Raw genomic sequence first — 6,023 nt, forward strand, 5'->3', positions numbered from 1 at the left:
GTTTTCTGGTAGGACCTGAAGAACTTTGCTCCATGATTTCTTGACTTGATGATTTGTGAGGAGAAATCTGCTGTTATTCTAATAGGTTGTCCTTTATATGTAATCTGTTTCTTTACTTTAGTGGCTATTAGTATGCCATTCTTGTGGTGAATTTCTGCATCTTGATTATTATATGCCTGGGTATGGTTTTAATTGGGTTGATAGTATTTGGAGTTCTTTATGCCTCAGTTACCTGAATATCAGATTGTTTCCCCATATTTGAGAAGTTTTCTGCTATTACTCCTCCCATATTCTTTTTATGTCATCTGTGTTGCTTCTTTCTTCCTCACTGATGCTATTAGTCTTATGTTGTTCATCTTTGCATCATCTTGCGGCTGTTGAATTATTTTTTCCTGCATTCTAGTTGTTTTCAAAAAGTTTATCCTTACCTTTTCACCAGCTGCTGTGGTGTCTTCAACATGTGAAAGTCTACCTCCACCTTCATTTGAACAGTTTTGCCAACTTTTAATGGAAATTTTAATTTCTTGTATATTTCTTTGAATCTGCTTCATGCATTCTATTTTTTTTCCTATATTGCTCATTTAAGATTTCTATCAATTTTCTGTTCTCCTCAAGTTTTTAAATCCATGTCTTCTTTAGTAACACTTAGTATTTCTTTCATTATAGTTACCGTTTCTTTTTTTACCTATGAGATTATTTCTGATCTGATTTCCTCTATACCCTTCTGTAATTGTTTCTTTACTTCAGTTGTTATTATTTCAGAGATTTCAGGTGTGACTTCCAATTCTTCTATGCTTACATCTCCTGGCTTTGTTCTGGGTGGTGTAGGGGCCTGAGAATGCCTTTTGCTCCTTCTCTTTGTCATTTTCTCTTTCAGAGAGAATGCTTTATTTTTATTTCTGGGATACCTTTTCATGAAAGTTTGACAGTAGGTAGCTCCATCACTGGACGAAAACCCTCTCTGTATAGAGTCTCTCTTTTAGGTATCTCTCTTGTGTCAGATAGTCTTGATTTTTGTGTGTCTTAAGATTTTGCCTTCTCTATGAATTGATTTTGCCTTCTCTAAGTGAGTTATTGGTTTCCATTTGGTACTGTCCTCCATCTGTTAGTGTAGGGCCTTCATGAGGGTATTACCCAAGTACCTCCCAATGTTGTTACTCAAGGGAGAAAATGTGGTTAACACAGATATGGTATCCTATTTACAGTAATATAATTAGCAATACTAATAACAGCTATTGAAATTTAGAAATTGACAAATTTTGTAACTATGAGTTTGCACTCTAGACAATAGGAGCGAACATTATAGCTGCAAGATAAAGCAGATATTAAATTGAGAATTTGTTTTGAAATTTATTTTCCTGAGTTCTGACTTGGCACCTCCCCTTCATGCGCCTGGCATCTTCCGGGCAGACTAGTTCATTCCAGTTACGTGCCATCACCTATGTTCCACAAGGATGCTCATGTAGGTCTGGGCCTTGGTGTGGGCTTGGCTGGGCCCAGTACACATCAGCCACAGTGCACAGGATCTAGAACTACCGAACTCAAACTCGACTGGCTGGATCTGGCTTGGGTCTGGTTGCTGTGATTGGATCCTTCCAGCTAAGCCCCTTTCAAGTGGACCATGGGGGCCTGCTGGCTGCTGGTCCCATGGCTCCCTCCCAGTAGGCCCACTGAGGTGGAGTGGGCCTGTAGTGCCCCACTGGCTCTATTTTTATTTTTAAAGAGACTAAAAATATTAAAATACCTTTAGAAATGATACAGAGTTTCACTCCTTAATTAAGGTTCAAACATCATGAACATGGGAATTACGTGTATTTTGATAGAGACTGTATTCAAAATTCCTAGGTCAGACCTCATTATATTTTAATTGCTAAATCAGTATTTGTAGAATTAATATATTGATGAGTTAATGGGTGATTGAATGGATTGAAAATAGCCTTCTAGGACAGGCATAGAGACAAGGCATTTAAAACTACAAAAGTATTTCTTTACTTATTTGATTTTGGTTTTGGTTCTTTTGTATCTCCAGTGATTATAATTTATTCAGAATTATAGAAGCCAATCTAAATATTAAGTAAAATGATAGGATATTACTTAACATTCAGATACTTCTGACCTAAAAATATTAATTTCATATTATTCAACTTATCATTTGTTGAATAGGTTAACAAAAATTATCTTTATCCTTAAGTAATATCTTATTGCTACATTGACTTATATTTGTATATTTATGTGCATATGTATAATTTTAGTGTATATAATAACCAGTTGGCAGTTACACAATAATCTTCAATGACCTTCACTTCATGTTTATAATCATTAAATTGCTGTTTCTGATTACTAAAACTTGCAACTTTAAGCTCTTTAATATATGTGCTGTGGAAGGGGGCATCCTTCAAACTGTGTCAGCTCTTTAGATTACTTCAGTCATCAGTGTCAAATTTGGAAATTGCTAATCTTAATTTTTTCATTTGTAGTTCACCAAAATAAAATCAGGTTTCCTTTAGATGGCCTTCTTAAGGGGTACTGCTTCCTGGTTTTTTGTTTCATTCTGTAATATTGCAAATGCACAATCTAGCTTATGGAGATTTTTCTAGCAATGCCTGAAAGGTTTCTTTTTCTTTTTGAAATTAGGATTTATTGACACTGACAAACAGATTTGTTGGCAGTGACTGGACCCATTAAGGAATGAGAAATCTGCTATTTTGTAATCTAGGCATAATGATGAACAACTATGCATGTGTAGATCGGCTTTCTGATGTCAATTTCTGGTTTCACTGACTGAAAAGTATAATAATAACCTTGGGCCTAAGGAACAAGGACCTCTTCCAGGGTCGTTGACTTTTTTCTTCTAAATTTGACTTTTTTTAGTTGTCCATTTTATGACTATGGTTTTCTGAGGTGGGACATGTGCTTTAGAATTTGGACCTTATTAATAATCATGACAAAGTCTTCATGTTTCTTATTTATCTCAACAAAATGATGAGAGAATATTAGTAATTTCTATAAAACACTCACTTTTATCAATGTACATGTCAAAAAGGAATACAGCTTGTTTTGTTAGTTTTTATTTTTACAAATAGATTTTAAAAGTCAGTGGTAATGTCTATACCTGCTTGCGGATGTCTCTAACATTAATGTGGATACTTGGGTTTGTCTTGCTGACAGATAATCATATCTTTTGCACTGCTTCCTGGTACAAAAGGCTGAGATTCAGAATCAGGTGCTATGGATCTAAGTTCTGCTTTATTTTGGGGAATTCTAAATCATGATCTAAGATCACTAAGAAGTATCATTTGCATGAGATACCAAGTGTCTCAATTACTTTTCCCTCTTTGCTGTGACAAAATACTTGACACCCAATATTAAGGAAAGAAAGATTTATTTAGCTCACAGCCCTTGGAGGTTTTGGTCCGTACTCGGCTGGCTCCAAGGCAGAGTGGCACATGGCAATGGGCAGCAGTGCATGGTGGTGGAAAAACAAGAAAGAGCAAAGGGAGGAGCATTAACTGTGGCAGCAGACAAGCTCCTCTCCCTTCCTTACACTGAATTCAGGCTATCCGCCAGGGGGCAGGTGTGGCACTCCCACCCATAATCCCACAGCACTGGATCATGAATTAATCACAAACTCTAGCGGCCTGCTCCATAACTGCACGAGGCTGTGAGGGGACAGCTAGACACAGAACATAACACCAAGCCTAAGAGGTTTGATGAAATGCCAAGTGATGTGCCAGTTTCTCTTCTAATCGGGTCATTTAGATAACATGTATAGGCATCTGGTGAGCACCTTGGAACTTAAAAAACAAATCAAAACAAAAACACTGTGTTCAGCTATGTCATCAATTGTAGACTTCATTTATTTTAAAAATCTCTCAGCAATTGTTTTTTTATCTTCACATTAATGTCAGTGTAGGATTCATCTATTCTTATTATGGGACTATTTCATTATAGGACCCTGCATTTTTCTCCACTCCCTGACTCTGTGTCATGCACAGTCTTCAGTACACTTTTCAAACAACTATTCACCATGCTCTGATGTAATACTGTCCTTCTAATATGATAACAGAATTCCTCACACTCATGTTTTAGGATGGCTTTCAGTGCTGTTGAGTGCTTCTGCATTTTCTTCTACTTAGGCAATTTTGAAAGTTTCACTGTCCCTCTACAGTGCTGAATTCTGCTGTCTATTAAATCACCTGTGTAACTCATTAACTTGAATACCAGATGACTTCAGGAGTTGAACTTCACTTTGAAAACTTACAGTATTCTCTTTATTTGCTAAAGTATTACATTTCATTTTTGTGTTGTTTTATTTCAGCTATTTTTTCTTTGTTAATCCAGTTAAAGCAAAAAATGTCTACATTTGCACATTGAAATTTGGCTATATGGTGATAACACATTTTCAAGGAATCCACAGCTAATTTGTGTCATTCTTACTTAGTACTTATGTCATACTTTTAAATTTAGTCTATGCTAAAGCAAGGTCTTTTTGCTATGTTATTTTTCAACAATATACTCACCTAAAGGTGAAAAATATTGAGCACACTAGTTGAGATTTATTAAATTGCTTTAACTAAATGTTTCAAGTCAATCTAACAGGGTTTTGTCAAATTCAAGAATAGCAATGAAAATTTAATTTGAAGATTGTATTTTAATTTTATTATTAACCAACAACTATTTTATTTGATCCAATTCTAGCTCAGAATTTAAAATAAGCACTATAACACAGCACAATATTTCCTCTTGTGCTTTAGGAGAAATTATTTTTTGAGAATAACTACCCTTACATAAAATATTTATGAAATAAACAAGCTATGTTTCACAGGACAGTGTTTTTTGATTTGATCATGTATATTCTTTTCTATAGTAAGTAAACATTAATTTTAGAGACTGTAAAAGGAACAAAATATGTGTGAGGGAGAAAATGGTCCTCTGAAAAATAAAATAGATAGTAAAAACTGTAAGGAGTAGTACATATACTGATATGAGTTTGAATTTAGTTACTGCCTTATTTCTATGCCTCCTTAAAAGTATAATATAAGGGGCCAGGGAGATAGCTCAGTAGAACAAGTGCTTACTTGGCAAATGCAAGGTCCTGAGTTCAATCCCTGGTACCGCAAAAAAAATGTATAATATAAAATTGTTCTAAAAAATGTAACATATTAACACAGTAGAAGACATATGCAAGCGTGTGATGGAAGATAGTCAGAAATGGGTCAAGATCAGAAAATAGAAGCTACAGAGATGAGTATTCCATTGTCATTTAAATATAGTAGGTGTGTGAATTCAGCAAAATAATCCAATGTAGTCCAGTAGTCCATAATAGTACAAAAAAGGGAATATAAATGAAGGACCACCTTGTATCTGTAAATACAGAATAGTTAGGATAGATACACAGCTACTTTCTCTTAATTTAATGACAAGAAAGATGTGTACTCATAGTGTTTGGACAGGATATCATGTCTGCATCTTGTGCTATGAATAACTACTATGAAGGCAATAATATGCAATGTATTAATTATTGTAACTGTCCTACTGACCTGTTTTGAAATTGTCTCAATGATATCTGTTTCTCAATAAAGTTAATAAAAAAGAAAATAGAATCCACAAATATAATTTTAAAAGTTGGTAGCTGAGTTAAATGTACTTGATTTACATCTGTAATGACAGTGATAAGGTTTGGGGAAAATTTCTAGGCATAGGTACATTGTGAGCAAGTAGCATGTTTGCTAGGTACATAGCCAAGTGACAGAAGAAGATAATTATGTATTGGGAAAGAACTGAACAGGGAGAGACTGGCAGGAAGGTAAACAGAGCTCCAAGTCCATGGGTAGATATCCAAGGGGTAATATTATGACAAAGAAAGGGAAATAATTGTCTAATTTGAGAATTTCTAGGTTTTTTCACTTTTACAGATAAGATTTGCTATAATATAATTTACACAAAGAAGGAATCCAATGTTACTGGAACTATTTTCTCTTTTGTTAAGCTAGGGACAAACACTTAGGAGTCTCATGAATGGT

This window comes from Octodon degus, unplaced genomic scaffold, assembly GCF_000260255.1.
Source record: "Octodon degus isolate 3935 unplaced genomic scaffold, OctDeg1.0 scaffold00004, whole genome shotgun sequence".
Taxonomy (NCBI): Eukaryota; Metazoa; Chordata; class Mammalia; order Rodentia; family Octodontidae; genus Octodon; species Octodon degus.